We start from the raw sequence: 20,145 nt of genomic DNA, 5'->3' as shown, positions 1-20,145 counted from the left end.
TGGTGGGACTTTTAAATACTGAGTTCCCCTAGCATTTCTAAGATTATAATTTAAATTACAAGAATGTAACCCTCAGCACCTACTATATAAAGCAAGGTACCTGTATTGTTATTGCAAATATACAGACATGGTATTAGTCTGGGCTCTCTAGAGGAACAGCCAATAGGATGTACAGATGTATGAGAGGGGACTTACTGTAGGAATTAGGGATCTGGAGAAGCCAGTGATGTAATTTATTCTGAGTCCCAAAGCCTGAGAACCAGCAGGGCCCTGGTGTGAGTCTCCCAGTCTGAAGGTCTGTCAACCAGAAGATTTGATGTCCAGTGGCAGAAAGAAGATGGCTGTCCCAACTCAAGAAGAGGGAGAAAGAAGAGAGAATTTGCCCGTTTTGTTCTATTCAGCTGTTTATTCTATTCAGGCCTCCAACAGATTGGATGGTTCCTATCCACTGTGATGAAGGAAGATCTTTTTTCCTCAAAATTCCCTCACAAACACACCCAGAAAAAATATTTTACTAGCTGCAGGGTCATCCTTTGGCCCACTCAAATCGACACATAAAATTTAAGTTAGCCATCAGATAGACACCCATGAAGCTGGACCCGGGCACTCGGTGGCTGCCAGTTGGCTCTCAGCTTCCCTAAGGCAGACCTGACCCGGGCGACTGACCCAAGGGTCTGACTCCTCCCGTTGCATCCCTTCTGAGCTGTGTCTCTTCCTTAGTACAGGATGAGGGAGCTGCTGCTGCTGCACAGGCTGAGGGGCTGGGGGCAAGTTTCCTTGTCAGGTGGCGAGGCACCTGAGCATGAAGCGACCCCTGCACGTGGGCCAGCCAGGCACTAAAGACCTGGAGGAAGCACCTACACTTAGAGTTCAGCCATAATTTTTTACATGCCCACACGTGTGAAATCTTGTCCTTACTGCACAGACAAGAATGTAACAGTGATAACAGAATCATAGAAATGGGAAAAGTTACCAGAAACTCATCACAGCAGCAGACTGGGTACAGCTTCCAGACTGCTTGGTACACTTCGCCCTGCCACACTCAGAACATACACCCATCCGTAACCACCTGTGGACAGCTGTGTTCGTTCCCTTTGTCATGAACCATTTCCAGGTTTATAGTCTAAATCTTAATACAAGACTAATATTATACCATTGGACTAGTCACTACAATGACCTGCAGAAACTTGTACCCTGACTTTACCATCTGGATCCAAATTCCAACAGTTTTCATGTGTATGCAGGCAGACATTTATGTTTGCATGAATAAGATGCTCTAAACATCTTAAGGTCAGGAACTGTAATGTATTCACTTAACAGTACCTGGCATGAGTTAGCTTAATTCATATTATTCAATGAATAAATAAATAAACAGCAGTATCTCAATTTATCCAAAATTGTTCTAATTATTAGACAAGGATATCTTTTTTTTTTTTTTTTTGGTACTGGGGATTGAACCCAGGGGTGCTTAGCCACTGAGCCACATCCCCAGCCCTTTTTGTATTTTATTTGGAGACAGGGTTTCACTGAGTTGCTTAGTGCCTTGCTAAGTTGCTGAGGCTGGCTTTGAACTCACGATCCTTCTGCTTCAGCTTCCCAAGCTCACCACCACACCTGGTTAGACAAAGATATGTTCAGTTTTCTTCTTCTTCTTCTTCTTTTTAATGGTAAATCTGGCTTCTTCCTCTTTGTGAGGGTACAGCCAAGGAATTTTCACATGTGTTGCAAGACCACACCAAAGCACTGCCATACATGTAGTCTCCAGCTGTCCCAGGTGTGGCCAAGCCAGTGGTATTGAGTCTAGACTAAGGAGGACCTGGTTCCTTTTGTAGAAGCACATCACTTTTGTTTTCTTCCATGCTTCCATGCATGGGTACTAAAAGAATAAAAAACTAAAGCCCTAGTGAGCTTACATTCTTTTTGGGAACAAAAGAACACATCCACTTCCTGGATATACTAGTACACACTTGAGGACTTCTGAGCAGAGATCAAGCAGGAACCCAGTGTATAACAATGAAGAGGCCTTTGGTGATATCCATTGATTCATGTATCTCACATCATCCTTCTGTGAGGTTGCTCCCAACATCGATTCTAAGCTGGGCATGTGACTTGCCCTAGTCAATTGAACACATTAGGACTTGCATGACGAATTCTGCCACCTTAGGAAGGACCCTAGGCTCTCCTTTTCAGACCCACAGCCCTATGACAGCCTGCACCAACATTCAGACAAGTGAGTAGGACCATCTTAGATCATCTGGCTCTAGTCAAATCACCAGGCAACTGACCTTCTGTGGCAGCATAAATTCTGACCCATAGCATAGTGGTGAAATAAAATGGTTATGACTTTAAGCCGTGAAGTTTTGAGGTGGTGTATTGCACAGCAATAAATAACAGTAGTCACACCATCCAGTTCAAGTAGGAGGTTAGAATCTAAACAGGAAAGCACAACAGCGGGACAGGTGGACAGGAGGCTTAAAATAGACAGGCTCAAAGTCATGAAAGAAAGTAAAGAAATGGCTCAGAAGTACAGCTGACGCCAACTTGTGAAAGCTGAACTCCCCCTGAGTTGGCGTTTGGTGCATTGGCAGGGGCAGGCGTGGTGACTTACAAGAGCCATGCTGAACAGGATCAAGTGCAACACAACTACAGATCATTCCAGGGGCCTTGGGGACTTTGGCCATTTCCTCGTGGTAGGCATGGACTTGTGCTGATCCCTTCACAGGCTGTAGTTCAGTTTCCATTGGGACAAATGGTACCGATTTTTTTTTTTTTGGTACCAAGGATTGAACCCTGGGGTGCTTAACCACTGAGCCACATCCACAGCTCTTTTATGTTTTATTTTAAGACAGGGTCTTGTTAAGTTGCTTAGGGCCTCACTTAGTTGCTGAGGCTGGCTTTGAACTTGCGATCCTCCTGCCTCAGCCTCCCAAGTTGTTAGGATCACAGGTGTGCACCACTGCGCCCGAGTGGAACAGATTTTCAATGAAATGAAGAATAAAGTGTGGTCCATGTGCTCAGAGAAAGCTAATAGCTCTGGCCTTATTAATATTGTCTTCCCAATAAACAACTGTGCATCAAAACACAAATTTGGGAAACCTAGCTGATTTAGGGGTGTCCTTTCTGTTATAGTAAGGCTTATAAAGAAAATCAACCTTCCTTAGTCTTCCCAAAGTCTTATCCTCTAAAAGAAAGAATTTTCAACTCTTTTATTTTTTTTTAAACATTTTTATTCGTCGTTGATGAATTTTAAAATTTTATTTATTTATTGGTATGTGGTGCTGAGAATTGAACCCAGTGCCTCACACATGCTAGGCAAGTGCTCTACCACTGAGCCACAATCCCAGCCCAACTCTTTTAACTTTATTGCTGTTTACCTCCATTTTTGTAGATAGCCTGGTTATATATACATTTCTTAATTTTTTTATTTGAGATTATTATCTACTGACTTCCTTCTATAACAATTGAGCATTCTTACCCTTTTACCTTACCCCATCCTCCATGTATATGAATATATATATATACATATAATTATATTAATATTCACTTTATTTAACCTAAGTATATAACTACTTTCACAACTGATCTGTATACTTTATTGATTATATTTGCTTTCTTATTTTTGCTAAAGTTAATAATTGCCTTAGATTTATTTATTAATTTAAACATTTTTTTATTAACTCAAGTCCATAGTTTACATTAGAATTCACTCTTAGTTTTGTACAGTTTGTGGGTTTTAATGAATGTATATTATATAGATAAGTATTTATTATACAGGATAGTTTTATCCTTAATGTGTATTGCCTAAAAAGTATGGCCTTCCCAATAAACAACTGTGCACCAAAGCACTAAGGAATTAGGGAAACCTAGCATTGACATTCAACCCTAAAAATATACCTTTGCTCCTATGAGCCTCCGGCAACCATTGGTCTCTGCAGTTTTGCCTTTTTCAAAATATTACGTAGTTGGAATCAAACCACGTATAGCATTTTCAGACTGGTTTCTTTTACCTTAATAGTATACACAGGTTCCTCTGTTTTTTAGTGGCTTCGTAGCTCATTTCTTTTTTCTGTGAATCATATTTCATTGTCTTGATGTATCTGCTTATTTATCTATTTACCTATTGAATTTGCTTTATTATCTACCACTGGGACAATTCCTAACTCTCCAGTGGAGGTATAGAGTGCCTTAAAATACATCAAGTCACCTCTAGATTCCGTTCCCCGCCTCAAGTTGTCATCCCCAGCTGCAATTTGAACTGGTTGCCCACTAAATTGGTACTTGGTAGCTTCTTTTCCTTTCATCTGGGGAAATCCTCTGGCCTAATATCTGAGTTGGAGCTTTTGTTTATTAGATCTCCTGTTTTTTCTTTCCTGATCTATTCTCTCAGTTTAATAGAATACATCCTCTAGTCACCTCCTCAGAAAGAATATATGGGAGATTAAAAAAAAAAAAAAAGATTTGGCATGTCTGAAAAAGAATTTATTCTATCCTTATAGATCAAACATTTCTAGACTTAAATCCCAAGAGAAAACTAGTTGGACTCCTGGTGGCTTGGCATATGCATGCTATTAATGTTTAGGATTCTGTTTTTTCTTATGTATTTAGTCCAATTTTTATTAACTACTAGCCTGAAAGCTTTCTGACTAATATCCCTCCACCTAATGCTTTTGAAAATTGTTTGCGTTGGCCTCACATCATTAGTTGGGCATTGGAAATGTTGACCTCTGAGGAGGGATACATATTACAGCACAAGAATGGTTATGTTCACTTATTAGTATTTTCTCTTCTCACTTTCAGATTGAAACAAGTACAGAATAATTAGATCAGAGACTATTTCTGGCAAATAACAGAGTTAATAGTTGGAAAGGTATGTTTTAGCGAAGACTGTTTATAAACACACCTCTTGCTGCCAAGATCTTAAAGTCTAATTAATCAGTATCACCCCAGCCCCGCCTTCCCATTCCTATCACTTTCATCTTTCTTCATTTATACACACGCACACTCTCACCCTCGCACACACTCACACACATACACAACACGCAGGAGCACACATGCTCACCCTCTTGCTTTCTCTCTTCTTCTTTCAGCCTGCAGGAGTTTAGCGCTGGCTTGCCTTCGAGCTGTGCTATCTCCTGACTCCATCAAAAAACTATCCTCTACATCTCTAATTTCATTAAAACATGCCTAAGAATGTCACATGGAGCAGAAGTGCTTAGTCCAGAGGTGGCGTGGCCAGTGATGATCAGCTGAGGAAATCACCTTTTTTCCTTATTTTTTGTTGGGATGTAAGTCGTCGCTTTACAGGAGAGACTCGCCTCCTGCTTCTCACAGCCCCTCCCCAGGCCTCTTTGTTGTGCAGGAGCCTCCTGCACTTCTGGTAGAGCTTCCCTGACAGGTGCAGGGAAAAGGAAGAGGGGGTGCCTGTGCAGGTGTGGGAACCCTGCCTTCAACAATGCTTTTCCATTAGCAGAGAATCACTTATGGTTTATTGGATGGGCAGATTCTAGCTGCATTTATGCTACTCCATGAACTAAGGTTTGAGAGGTTGAGCTGGTCATCAGCAACAAGCCCTGGAGGCATCTAGGTAGCCCAGGGTGGAGCTGGGGCAGAAGATCAGCACAGTTCAGTCCCTGCTCAGCAGTCTGCAGGCTGGATGACACAGGAAAGTCACTCCCCCCCCCCCCCCCCCCCCCCGAGCCTTAGAGCCATCATCTGTTAATGGGGAGACTACCTCAGCCTCCCAAGGTTGCTGCAAGGATAAAAATAAGAATATGTGAAGGCACTTTATCAATGATTAGGCACCATGTAAATGTTATTTATTACTAGCTGACTTTGGAGATAAGAATCAAATTGATATGTTTGTATTCTGAACTTTTCCTCTTTGGTTTAGTCTTCTTTTATATGAGAGATGATGTGTTGTTTAAAGAATTCTGTAAATGTAAAAATTGTGAAAGGAAAGGTTTGGCTGGTGATTAGTGGGGAAGAAGCTCATGTTTCTCATGGATGAGGACATCCATGACCTGTTTGGTGGTCTTGGTCCATGAGGTTCACCCCCATGCTGACAGTACATCCTGCTGGAAGACACATATGGTGAACACTGGAGAGGAGGAATGACGGAGCGCCGGGGCCAGGAGCTGGGCGGGTGGCCACGCAGACCACCGTTCATCTCCTTGCTGTATTTGGAGTAAATGCCTCAGAGACACTGGCAGAAACAGAATGGAAATCATAAAGTAGGTGGGTCTTCCTCCCCTCTGTTTTGCCTTGTTCACCAGTTCCCCTTCTGCTCACCAGGAAGACAGTAAGCCGTAGATCACTAGTATATCCTGGCACATCTCTGGGGGAGCAGCTTGCGGGACTCCTCCATAGGGGAGAGGGCTGGAACCTTCACAGACCAAAGACTTCTGTTATTTCTCTATAGTTTGGAAGAAAGCAACTAGTATGGTCAGTTTTAGGTGCCAACTTGACTAAAGTATTGTCCCCACTTTGTTAATCAAACATAAACCTAGATGTTGCTGGGAAAATATTTTGTAGATGGGGTTAACACCCAGAGTCAGTTGATTTTATGTATGGAAAATTATTCTCCATAATGGGGTGGGTTTTATCTAATCAGATGAAGGCCCTACAAGCCCAACTGGGGCTTCCTGGAGAAAAAATTCTGCCTGCAGACTACATCAAGTCCTGCTGACTTTGGACAAGCCAGTTGCTTAAAATAAGTTTGTCTGTGTTTCTCACTATCTGTCCTGGAGGGCCTTGACCAATGCTACTACGCTGTCTAGAGGTAACTTTTTTCATTGACTCTGTTATAATCCAACATATGGCAGTCCTGGCCATGAAATATACATGTTTTTTTTTTCACCAGGAAAATCAGCAGCAATCCTGGAACAACAAACCATGTAAATGAATTCCAACTTATAATTCAACTCTGATTTTCTTGAATTCTGCTAGGCTTTGATAAAACCAAAGTACTTGTTTTATCTTTTAAAATCTTGATCAATTTTACCTCATCAAAAGCTAGAAGTTTAAAACATCTGCATTCTAATCCTTGTCTTGGTTCCCATGACTGTACCATCTCTGCCGCCTGTCATCTTATTGCCTATCAGTAAGAAATCTCAACATGGGGATGAGTTAGTCATTGTCTCAGGGTGCTGAGGCAGTGGAACTCAAATTGTAGGCTGTATGTGGCAATGAATTTGTCTTTCCTTCCACACGAAATTTGTGAAAGTGGTTGTATCATTATTCTGGCTTCCAAGATCTCTCAGGAATGACAAATTCCTCCATGTTTAAGTAGCTGTTTTTATTTTCAAGGGCTTTTCTGGAATCCTTTACATACATTCTATTCACTCTAACTCTGAATCACAAATGTCACAAACGTCACCTCTAACCATCCCCAGGCAGACTTAGTCAGGGTGTGGGTTCCGTGAGTCATTTACCACAGACTTCAGTTTGAAGCAGTTCCCTGCGGGGTGACGTGTGAGCCTCTTCAATTGCCCGTGACTATGTTCCATATACACATATCGATCCCCCTCTCTGACTCCTGGTGCTGCGGCCCTGCCCTTCTGTCTGGCTTGGGCGGAGCCCCTGAGGGGTGAAGAGAACCCGGCGCCTTATGCCATCAGGCGTCCCTTAATGGTAATCCTCCAAAGAGACCATGAGTGTGGTTTTGTTGATGAGGAAGGTAGCCACAGTCACACACAACACCCCTAGTCCTTGCCTCAGGACCCCATGCGTGGCCCGTCATCCCTGCTACAGAAAGAAACTGGACAGGCCCTCCCCTCAGGAGCCTGTCAGCTCTCGTCGCTAATCAGCCCAGGGGCTACTCAGAATGACTGGAGGCATGCACTTCCACCTCCTGCCAACCGCACTGCCCGCTCTCAGCCCCTGCCACCTGGGGAGCCCCACACCAGGGCAGGGCCATCAAGCCTGGCTTCTGCATACCGTGCAAAGCTTGCCATCAGCCAAGTGCCTGAAATATTTATAGTTATACATGCAGGGCTCAGATGACCACTTTCTACCAAGAGAAGCCTTAAATGTAAGGGTTGGTAAGGTTTGGGAGGGCTCACTCATCCCTAGCATGCCTCCCAGAGAGAGCTCACCTGGGCAGGATGGACCGGATCTCACCTACCAAAGTAGCCCAAAAGTTGGCCATTGCCAAGGAGCCAAGCATTGGAAGAAACAGACATCAGAAGATTGTCTAGTCCCCCCTCCCTTAACTCAGAGATGTTATTTTCATTTGTATGCAAGAAAAAGTCAAAATGCTCCTCCTGCTGAATGCCCCTCTGGGGACTCAGGACCAGCAGATGGTGGTGGGTGAACACAATAAATGTGTTTATTTTCAAAGATGGCATGAAGTGATTACATAGAGCTTCCATGGTTATCTCTTTTGAAGAGATTGGTAAAAAATCTATGGAAGGGAGAGAGACAGACTCGAGTTTTCAGCAAAGATGGATGAGCATGCTGGAGATTAAATTAACAATTGTTTCCAAATGTTCTGATGAACATACCTCAGACACAAGTTTCTGGTTGAAGACATGATTCAGATCCCTCACCAACAAACCTGAGAGTCAGGTGAATTTTCTTGTAGCAGTGACAACTGTCTACACTGAAGCACCCCAATTTTTAAGCTCAAAACTGAAGGTTTCACTAGCTTGAGCTTCTCATCAAATTGGTTTTGCACGCATGGGAATTACTGTTAAGTACTCTAAAATGGTTATCATTTCCTAGTTGCAAATTATTTGGGTGTATTTTGAAGCTAATTAAAAAGGAAATGTCCTATTTTGTAAAGAGCAACATTTCTACATTTAAAAAATCAGATGTTCTCAGTGGGGAGCAGGATTTTATCTTTGTCAGTGTTGGCTTTTGCTAAATGTATCCCAGATTGAAAATCTAAATGAAATAACTACAAGGAAAGGCATGGGGGAAGTTTATGTTGGAAAAGCAGGAGGGAGACACAGACACATATATAATACATAGACGATTTATCTGTGAATTTAGAAAGCCTTTTCATGTCGTATTTTTTTTCTCTCTTGCTAGTTACTCATTATTTCACTGTGAACATTGCAAATATGGAAGGCTGCAGAGGTGCCAGGCTCCATCATGGTGTCCAAAAATTGGCTTTGTACATATGCTAAATTAGAGATTCGCTGGCAGAAGCAGTTCGCAGATCCTAGATTGGCAGGGATTCCTCACGAAGGAAGACAGGGCGACGAGCCTGCGGGACTCACTCTGCAGCCAGCAGTACTGCAACATGCTCCGTCCAACATGCCAAAACCTGTTTTAGAATAAATTTTGAATCTTCATCAGGCATCAGATTCGGCCCAGGTAACATACTCCACCAAAGCCTAGGCCTCTTTTCTGTAAACCAGGAAGGGATTGTGTGGGATGTGTCGGAGGACAAAGCTGGAAGATTTCACCAAACCACCCAGGTCATTTTAGTCAGCTCCTCCAGGCAATCCCAGCACCAAAGCAGGAAGGTGAGAATATCACAGATGAAAACAAAAAGGTGTTCTTCTCCCTTGGACAGAAGCAAACTTCCACGATGGTTCTGATACGAGAAGAATTGATGCAGTGAAGGAACATATTAGACAGCCGGAGCACATAAGTCTATGCCAAGAGGATCTGCCATCTGGGTCTTTTTCTGTCACTGTGTCAACCAGAAAATGCCTCTCTCATTTGCGAGTAGCTAGTTGATGGTTTTACTCTTCCCAAGAGATCGACTTTATTTGATTGACAATGGGTTTTAATAAATACAGCTTTGTTACTGGGGCTGTTGTTGTTGACCTTGAGTTCCTGTTTAATTTTAGAGCTGAATAAAAGAAAGGAAGTGAGTAGACTTATTTCTAGATCAAGAGTGCTTTTGACTTAAATGATGACATTGGGCACTTCTTTGAGCCCTTAAAGTGGAGATATTAGCTCCAACTATTTTTCTTTTCATCCAAGGGCGTGATGAAGAATCAAAAGCTGAACAAGGTGACTTTAGTTCCATTCAACTCCCAAATGTGGCAGCAGATCAGAGCCTCATAGCCTTTTGGATACTGTGTAATCATGACTCACCTGAGTGTGCAAGCTCATCTGCCTGGAGTACACACTCAGTAAATTTCATTGACTGTATTCATTGAATGGGGCCATGGAGGTGTGTCAGACGTAACAGGAGCAGGCTTTGTGTCCATCCTGCACACCCTAAGTGATGTAGTGAACAGCTGCTTGGATGGGCACCAGGAGACTTACATTCTAGTCCTGGCTGAGCCCCAGGATGTTGAGTGGCGTTCAGCTATTTGTTTATGGCTCTGGGACTTGTGCTTCCTCCTCTCTAAAATAGCTAGATAATTGTGGTCCTGCCTTCAGCACTAACAGTATCTGATTTTACGGTTCCGGATCTTAGCCAGCCATCTGAAAATGTCCTCTTTAAATGATGAAAGCCATCTACTAGTCCTCAGTTGAAGAGGCAGCATTCTCAGTGGGAAACCCATGTCATGAAGGCAGTGGTTCAGAAGTATCATCTTCCCTTTCCCCTTGAGAGGTGTACTTCCAGGAGAGGTGGGCAGCAAAACGGAGAGAATGGGCAATGATGTGCAGAAGGAATGTGGTGGCTGATTGTATCTGCAGACAGCACTGGGATGTGTGATGCAGGATTAGAGGGATTCAAGAACAAAAAGGTGGGCTTGGCATTTGGGCAGTGTGGGTGCCACTGGGGCCAGGAATGTTGCCAAAGAGTCGTGTGAGTTAGGGTTACCCCCAGTCACCTCTGAGATCTGCTCAACTCACCAACTTTGTGAGTCTGTGACAGCCCCAAGACCCCCAAACCAAAGTCCTCAAGTAGTTCAGGCACTTTTACTCTAAATGGAGCAGGGAGGAGAGGGAGAGATGGGAAAGGGAGAACTCACTTTTATTATCATACTGCTTTCTAGTAGTTCCTTTAAGGTTTCATTCATTCCATTGTTTGTGAAGCAGACTGCCTGTGGTAGATTGAATGGTAGCTCCTAATCCCTAGAACCTGTGAATGTGATCTTCTTTAGAAAAAAAAGATTTTTCTTTTCTTTTTTATTTTGGTGCTGGGGATGGGATGGAACCAGGCCTTGTGCATGTAAGGAAAGCACTCTACCAACTGATATATATATATATGCCTCCCCAGCCCCCTAGAGAAAAGGTTTTTGAAAATGCATTTGGGTATCTACAGGCGAGGATCATCATGAACTGTCTGTGTAGGCCCTACACCCAATGACAAGTGGCCTCATAAGAGACACATAGAGAAGCCAGAGGCAGAGCTCGGAGTGATATGGCCACAAGGACTTCCAACAGCTGCAGAAGCGGCAGGAGGAAGGAAGGCTTCTCCAGGGAGGGATCTCAGTCCTGCTGATAAAATTATATCAAATTTCTAGTCTCTGGAATGAGAGACTAAATTTCTATTGTTTTAAACTGCAAAATTTGTGATTATTTGTTATGGTAACTTAGGAAACTAACCCACCTCAGTTGAGTGTATTTACTAGTTGGGAGCTCCAGTACCTCTTTTCCTATGGACCTCATAATTGGCCTTACTAATAATAAACCTAAAAGAACCCTAACCTAAACCATATTAATAATTTATTATTATCAATATTTTTATTATTATTGAGGTAATGAGGATGGAATCAGGGCCTCACACATGCTAGGCAAGCACTCTAGCACTGAGCTATATCCCCAGCCCTTTCTATTTTGAGACAGGGTCTCTCTCAGTTGCCCAGGCTGGCCTCAAACTTGTGATCCTTCTGCCTCAGCCTCTGGAGTTGCTGGGATTATAAACATGCACCATGACACGTAGCTTATCAATAAATGTGGTTAATGGGAATATTAGATCTCTGTTGGCAGTAACTAATTATTTTCCCAATATTATAGCTGTCTTATGAATGAACCACCATTTTCTTAAGTTTTTTTTTCCCCAAAAGGAAACACCCCATTATCAGAGATAGGGCCCCATTTTGATATTCCTCCATCCTTGGCTTTGTTTCGGTAACTTTGTTTTTGTACCAAATCTACACTCATTAATTAACCTCTCCATTTTAGAGTAGCTCAGCTTCAATTAGTAATACTATCAATAAAATTCTACTGTCTTATTATGCATTTATCAAACAGTCAACTATCTGGTCTTTTGGCCAGAATTTGTTGGCCTGTTCTCAGAGTTCTGTCTCAATACATCTTTTGAGAACTGTTTTCCAACATCGCCTTCATTTTAATTTTAGAATATGATGTTCACCAATTTCCTAGCTCACAATTGAGGATGAACAGCTTACAGTGTTTGTGACAATATTGGATTTATGTCTTTCCAAATGAGTAATTTTTAAATAACAGCACATTGTGTTCTTGTTTGTTTTTCACAATCCAGTTTTAGCATCTGAGCAACTTTGCTTTGATGGTTGACTTCCACCAGGAAAACTAGCAAAGCAGTTGCCTTGGATGGTATTGCTCTCGATTCTTCCTGGAAACTCTGCCTTTCCATAGTGCACAACCCTGGGCTGTACCACTTGTTTCTCCTTCCATGTCTCAGACGCTCTCTTGAAAGAACCCATTTGCATCTACTTTTCATTCTTATTATTCAATTTGATTCAAGAAGCATTTTATTAAATACATACAAAATGGTAGCCAGTAGAAGGGACTACCACATAGGCAGGTCATGTCAGGAGATGGAAAGGCGAAGGACGATGGGGCTAAGTGCCTAGAAAATCCACACTAGGTGGAGCTGAGCCAGTGGGTTCAGATTTATATAAAAACTGAGAAATAACCTGAAAAGGAATGTTATTGACAGATAGCCTTCTGTGGCTTGAAGTGATATTCCAAGGGAGCTCAAGAACTATTCCCATAACTGGACAGGGCAAGCAGGCTATTTACCACTATTCAAAATAAAAATTAGGAGCTTGTATATCATAATAACCCAGGGTTTCTGGTGGTCACTGAGTGGGAGCAAAAGGTCAGTAGTGGCTCCATGTGATTACCAGAGGAGGCCAGTTGCATTCAGACGTGCCATATCAAATCTATGAATGGAGCCAGGTGTAGTGGACATGCCTATAATCCCAGTTACTCGGGAAGCTGAGGCCAGAGAATAGCGAGTTCAAACCCAGCCTCAGTAACTTAGTAAGGCCCTCAGCAACTCATCAAGACCCTGTCTCTACTAAAACATAAAAAAGGACAGGGGATGTGGCTCGGTGTTTAAGTACTTCTGAGTTCAATCCCTGGTACAAAAAAAAAATCTATGAATGGAAGACAGAGAAAGAGAAGAAAAGAAAAAGAACTCCAGTAATTCATTATATAACCATTAATGGAGAAGCTTAAGAGATCTTGAAATATTGTCATATGTTCATTCATTATGTAGTTTATATTTCTTTATTCCACCAGTTCTTATTGATTAAAGGAAAGGAGGATTAAGTAATTCATAAATGTTACATTATACTAGAATCTTTGAGTTGCCGCTATAGCTACATAATAGTGTGGGAGATAGTAAAATCATTTTTTCACCAATTTGTGGAAAAGAACAAACTAAAAATGAGTGAATCAGGGAATCACTGAGTAGATGAATGAGGCATTAGAATTGCAAGCAGAGGTCCCATAGTCAAGTCCCCTAACACATATTCACAGAGCCATTCTGAGCACACAAGCACTTGGCACTACCAAAGCTCTGACATCAGCATCAGCATCAGGTGTGTGACAAGAAAAACTACCCTGATGCTTATCATGAGGACACCTGGGTGCTTTGAGCTCTGCTCCTTGTGGGCAGGATCAGTGCCTAGTGAGAAGTAGGCATAGCTGGGTATGCAGTGTTGGGCAAAGAAAAGTCAGAGAGTTTCATGGGAGGGCAACCTTGGGACCCTGTCAAGCTCATGTGGCTTAGGATGCTCCACAAAGATGGGAAACCCATCAGGCTCACATTCTACCAAGGCTGCATCCCAGAAGACAGCAGGGGAACCTGGGAGTGACCCTGTCTCCCAGAGAGGAAGGACATGCCAGGACTTCTGGAGAGCTCATAACTGGGAGGGCATAAGAGTAGATCCTATCCCAGAATAATGACTCAATTCTGATCCTTTTGCGGGGCTTATGAGAGACGGAATTATAAGGCCTTCCCAGGGGAAGCTGTAGGATCCTCAGAAATCAACATGGTTGTGAGGAAGGAAGTCTCTTTCCTTCACAGGGACCTCGCTAAGGTAGTACTCCTGGCTTCTCCCTGTCCCCGTGCACATCTCCTTTGATCCAGGGTTGCCAGCCATGTGATAATTCTGGTATAACTGGCTCTGCCACTTCCTGTCTCCTTCTTCAAGGGAGGGAGCTGCCCACTGGGAGGGTGCATAATCCCCTGATCCCCAAGTGCCCACTCTCGGCAGGATGAGTTTCTTGTGATTCTACCACCAAACTTGGACCAACTTGGACTTCAGGTTTAACAGTTCCAACTGATACCATCATAGCATCCTTGATTCTTGTTCCCTTTTAATTCTCCTTTGCTCTTGCCTGGGCCTGAGATTTGGTTTGCTGGAAGAGAGAATACATTCACTCTTTGTTCAACCACTCAAGTGTGTGAAGCCCTGTTGTGGGTTGAGGGGATTTAAAAATGCACGCTTCTTTCAATGACCAGAAATGCAAAAATTCAGTGTAGAGAAACATGTTTAACAGTACAGACATGGTGTGGTTCTTGCACAGGGGTGTGGCAGAGGTTAATGGCCTCCTTCTTTTAAGTTTGAGCATACAAATGGTCTACCTTTCAAAGCCTACAAGTCCCAGCCTCAGTTGCAGTGAGCATATAAATTGCATAGGAATGTAGATGACATTTAATTCCTTAAAAGGAAGCCACCTGTCCTCTACTCTCTCTTCCTCCAGTCACTCAGGTGGAAGCATGGTATGGCAAGCCAGTTTCAGCCACACAGATCAGGATGATGGAGCACCAAGTGAGAAGCAGCTGGGCCTCTGCCCGAGAGGAGGAACCTCTCACTGACCCCACACCACCAATCTATGTGTGAATTTTTGAGTAAAAGACAAACTATTGAGTGAAAGACAAATCAACTTTGGGTCTGTGGTTGCAGCAGGTTGACCTTGCTTAGCATAAGAAGGAGCTAAGCAAGTGCAAGCGGTTGTGGGGTGATGGTGAGCACGGTGTGCAACAGGGGCAGAAGAGTGTTGGGAGATGTAACAAGGTGAAGGCAGACGCTCAGCTCTCGGTGCTTGGCCATCTTCTTATTGACTTGGAAAATTCCCTTTCTCATTCCTTTGTGTGAGACCCAAGTGTGACCACATCACCAAGGTGGGTGTTGGAAGATACTAGGGTCATGAGATGGGATTTCCCTTGGGCTACAGGGAGACATTTCTACTGATGAGCACAGCAAGGATTTGAAAGGGGGACTTGGACTCCTGCGTGTGGCGGAGTAATGGTATGGGAGAGGGACAGTGACATGTATGAAGAGGACGTCTCCGTCTACTCCTGACCCTCCTTGCAGGGCAGTGCAGTCTTCTTCCCCTCAAAGGAAGCAGGACTCAGCCAAGCAGAAGTTCCAACAGAGTAGGTGGTGTTGCAGGGAATGGTTGTAACATTCCAGAAATTACAGCGCAATAGTTTAGGGGCTTGGGCCAGGAAAACATAGACCTGAGCCAAATGGAGGTGATAAAGAATGGACTCAACCAGTGTTGAGTGACTATTGATTAAGAGTATAAAGGAAGCAGGAGGCTGGGACTTGGGAGCAGTGGCCCTGGGCTGTTCTGACCTTGCTCCAACACTCCAAATGGTGATGTCATGGTGTGACCATGTGTGGGATTACAGGTATCTATTAAAATACAGGTATGCGCTTTCCTATAAAGAGATATATTCTTTTTATGGTCAGAAAACAATATCTTTTTAAAAATCCTTTTCTTGGGCTGAGGTTGTAGCTCAGTAGCAGAGTGCTTGCCTAGCATGTGCAAGGCACTGGGTTCGATCCTTAGCACCGCATACAAAAATAAAGGCATCCTGTCCATCTACAACTACAAAAAAATTTTTTTTAATCAAAATCAAAATCCTTTTCTTTATTTCTTTTTCTGAGATGGGGTCTTGCTGTGTTGTCCAGACTGGCCTTAAAGTTGCAGTCCTTCTACCTCAGTCTCCCAAATTGCTGGGATTATAGGCAATGCCAGGTCACCCAGCTAATGGGGAGATTATTTAATTTCTTCAGTTCTTCATTTGCTCATCTGTAAAATGCAGGGCTGGCCTCAGTGCCCTCCCAGCCTATGACTGCCTTCCTGCTCCACTTCCATGAGGTTCCTCCCTTCAGTGCGCAGGTGGGAATAGCAAACCAAGGACCAGGGGTAAATCAGCAACCACAGCAAAGATCATGACAGCACATTGCCAGTATTTGCCAATATGTTGTAAACAGAAATGGCACGTGGTAAAATGGAGGGAGCTCGTGGTGGATTATGTGATGGGCAGTGTGCTGTTTGAGGATCTGTGGCAGGAGCCCAGGGGACCGCTGCTTCCTCTCCCCCCAGCAGGCCTTTCTCACCTGAGTGTAGGGGCTGCTTCTGGAGGGCCAGGCATTTGCTCATGTACCCTTGGGGCAGGGTTCTCAGGTTGACTGTTCTTTGGAACTGTCTGGGAGGCCTTTCAAAGTACCTGTGTCCAAGCCCCACCCGAACCCATCAGATCAAGTAAAACAAATATCTAGATCAAAGATGTCAATTTCTAAATACTAAAATAGGCACATCACATAGCTTTTTAACCATTACAAATAGTTTTCATTGGATATTTCTGATTTGCCCTCTTTTCTTCAACTGCTTTAAAGTTCTCAAAATGCCTGGGCTTTTAAATCAGTTAATGCTTCTTCAGTACAGTTTAAAGAGGGTAAGGGGCCGAGGCTGAAGCTTGGTGAGGGAGCGCTTGCCTGGTGTGTGCAAGGCCATGGGTTCCAGCCCTAGCACTGCAAAAAAAAAAAAAAGGAAAATACAAGTCATCTAAAGATGGTAAACATTATTCTTTTAATATGTCTCATAATTATATATTAGATATAGCTATAAAGGTAAATATTAACTTTCAGCTAACTTTTTAAACATCATTTTCATCTGAAGTGACAAAGATTGAAAACTTCTATGATTCCATCTAAAGAGTGCTCAAAACATTAGATATTTTATATTTTTACCATAAAATATATAGTAAATCTAAATATTAGGCCAGCAATGTGTTATCATTTCTACTCAAAAGAAGGTAACACAGGTGAGCATTTCCACTGTTTGGAGAGCAGTTGTCTTAAGACAACTAACCAGAGGACAGTGATACAGAGAAGGTTGAGTAGTGGAGACAGAAAGAACCTCCAAATTCATCTTGCAGATTTGGAAACTGAGGCCCCAAACACTCTGAACTTTTATCTCAGGAATACCATCATTTGTGGCAGTGTATTTCATGGCAGATAAAAATAAGCACTCTCTCCACCCCAAGACATTCTGAGTTGTATATATATATAATGTTTTTAGCTTTGGAAGGATGCTTATAGTGACCCTCATGAAATTTGGTACTAGCCGGGCATGGTGGCGCTCACCTGTAATCCCAGCAGCTCAGGAAACTGAGGGAGGAGGATCAGAGTTCAAAGCCAGCCTCAGCAAAAGCGAGGTGCTAAGCAATTCAGTGAGACCCTGAGTTCAGTCCCCAGTACCAAATAGGGCTGGGGATGTGGTTCAGTGGTCAAGTGCCCCTGAGTTCAGTCCCCAGTACAAAAAAAAGAAAAAAAGTCGTACTACTCTTTCCGAATTACTATGAATTGTTAAACATTTTACATTTTTAAATTTCTTTTGGAAAACTGAAAAATCAGAAAATGATTATATTGAACTATGAGCGTTCAAAGACAAAAGTCTCAGGCATTTGCAGGACTCAGATATTTGTAGGACTGTTCAGTAGCCATGATGGTAACTTCAAAGGCCCTCCTAACTCCAAAACTGATTCTCTGTGATTCTTACCCTAGGACCTAAGTTACTGATCATGCTTACAAACTATAAGAAAGTAAGGAAGAATACCACCATGCCTAAAGATGGGACATCTACGTCCATCTGCAAGAACCTAACAAACATGGAGAATATTGCTCTGTGTGTGTGTGTGTGTGTGTGTGTATATGTGTGTGTCTGAGAGACAGACAGGTGGATCATTTTTGGTGGGAGAGGGGCAGACTGCACTGCAACTCTTCAGTTAATCTCACAAACCTTTAATTCCCAGCTGGGCAGCTACTCTGTGTCCAGCTTATGCTAGGAACTTTGAGTGCTTCACACCATAGTTGTACCCTCTCTGAGCTTAGCTCACCTATCTGGTTTTAGCAAGAAGGTGAATCCTAGGCTAGGATTGTGGCTCAGTGGCAGAGCGCTTGCCTGGCATGTGTAAGGCACTGAGTTCAATCCTCAGCACCACATAAAAATAAGTAAAGGTATTGTGTCTATCTACAACTAAAAAATTAAAAAAAAAAAGGTGAATCCTTAAGATGATCAGAGAGACCAGGAGATTTCAGGGAAATACTCCCTTGTATTATTCATTATTTTCATACTCCTCTCTATCCCTTGCTCTCCTTTCTTTAAAAAAAAAAGTCATAACTCACTGTATACAATTAACCCCTTAATCACCTCTGTTCAAAGCACTTACACATGCACGCAGCCTGAAAACCATGGAGAACCTCTCACTCCCTGTAGCCTTCTGGGTTCGCAGCCCAAAGGGAGCATTTGTGGCTGGAACTAACTGAAGGAGGCCTGAGAAATCAGCTTACCAGAGCCAAGTCATCTTTAAAATCAGCATCGCTCCTGGGCCATAACAACAGCAGCTAGACAAAGGAAGAAATGGACAGTGGTCACATTTTGCACTGACAGCATAGACCCAAAGATTGTGGTGAGTAAATGACCGTCAGCAACCAGTGGCCTTCCATTCCTGCCCAGTTACTGATCAGGATTCGAGAGTTTAGGTTTCTAAGTTGGAATGAAGCAGTAAGAGGTTGCTCTGTATGGTTTTATTTTTGTTTTTGAGAGATGGAAAGCATACTAAATACCTGGATTCCTGCAGAATCCAACAACCTGAAGGCTTCCGTGTGTGGAGGAAAGTAGACTCTAGATATTTCAGGTCTGATTTCATGCAAAAGAAGAGGTGTGTGATTAGATGATGCTCTGGAACAAAAGAATATCTTTTCCTCGCCTATCACAGGGTTCACTGCCCAGTCACCTATAATAAGAGACAGATTAACAAGAGCAAAGCATATGCATTTATTTTATATAAGTTTTACATGACCTGGGAGCCTTCATAAATGAAGGTCCAAAGAAAGGGGAAACTGGATTTTACGCTTGGATTTGATTCAGAACCAACAGTCATGCAGAAGCCTGGCTGGACAGAGGAGGGGGACTTACCAAGGCCTGTGTGTTCAGCTTCTCCTTGGTGTCTGTCTTTCAGGGTGAGGATGCTCCTTTCCTTCAAGTTTAGGAAGGACCTCTGGAATGAAGGTTTTATGACCTGCTCCAGGGAGAAGGGGAAGGAGTGGGGACAGTGGCCTCCCTTTTCTGCTGTTCTGTCAAATGCCCAGGGCCTGTGTATGGGAGTAGCATATGCTGAATCCCATCCTTGGACAGGCTGGTTGCCATTATGGGGGAGTAGATTGACCTGCCTCAGTGCCAAGTGATGCAAGTTCCCTGGGCTTTCCTTTTGGTTAGGCTCTGGGGACACCAGACCCGCATTGTGAATTCCATGTAGCCTGGGAGCTGTTTTCTACATTACATAAATTAGTGCCTGGCACAGAAACATACTCAGTAAATAGTTCTTGAATGAATGAATTATAGGGGAAAAAATGGAGAAAAATTAGATCTTAATCATCATGGGATTGACTGGGTAAATAATGGGGCAGCCATCAACAGTGTACCCCACAGCCCTCCCCCATGCTTACGTAGATCATGCCCTACACAGAGGCACCTACTTCTTGTTGATTTAAAAAGACAGGTGACAGATTGCATGTAGAATGTGATCCTGGCATTAGTCAGGAATTCTGGTAGCCAACCGCAGAATCTTGTCTAAAGGAGTTTAAGCAGAAAACAAAAGTTTACCAAGCCCATAAGATGGCCCACTGGTCCCCTAGAGTGCAAAGAGGGGGATCTGCAGGTCGAACAGGAGACTGGGAGCTAAGAGTGAGTTCTGCTCACCTTGATCATGGACTAGTT

General features: G+C 43.1%; 1 protein-coding gene and 1 long non-coding RNA gene across 8 annotated transcripts in view; one reads left to right on the top strand and one right to left on the bottom strand.

Annotated features, from left to right (window-relative positions):
* The window catches only part of Clybl (citramalyl-CoA lyase), a 239,581-nt gene that overhangs the window by 160,759 nt on the left and 58,677 nt on the right, over positions 1 to 20,145 (top strand). The gene's annotated exons all lie outside the window — the stretch shown is intronic.
* LOC131424564 (uncharacterized) lies at positions 15,857 to 19,727 on the bottom strand. Its single transcript, XR_009227844.1, has 4 exons — positions 19,345 to 19,727; positions 18,993 to 19,162; positions 18,717 to 18,770; positions 15,857 to 16,895 (listed from the first exon to the last, which is right to left on the bottom strand). It is a non-coding gene; the product is annotated as an uncharacterized LOC131424564 (long non-coding RNA).

This window comes from Marmota monax, unplaced genomic scaffold, assembly GCF_021218885.2.
Source record: "Marmota monax isolate L192 unplaced genomic scaffold, Marmota_monax_Labrador192_F-V1.1 WCK01_AAM20220418_F8-fsc00026, whole genome shotgun sequence".
NCBI lineage: Eukaryota > Metazoa > Chordata > Mammalia > Rodentia > Sciuridae > Marmota > Marmota monax.
The sequence above is the reverse complement of the archived record's forward strand: the minus strand, read 5'-3'. Positions and strand labels throughout refer to the sequence as shown.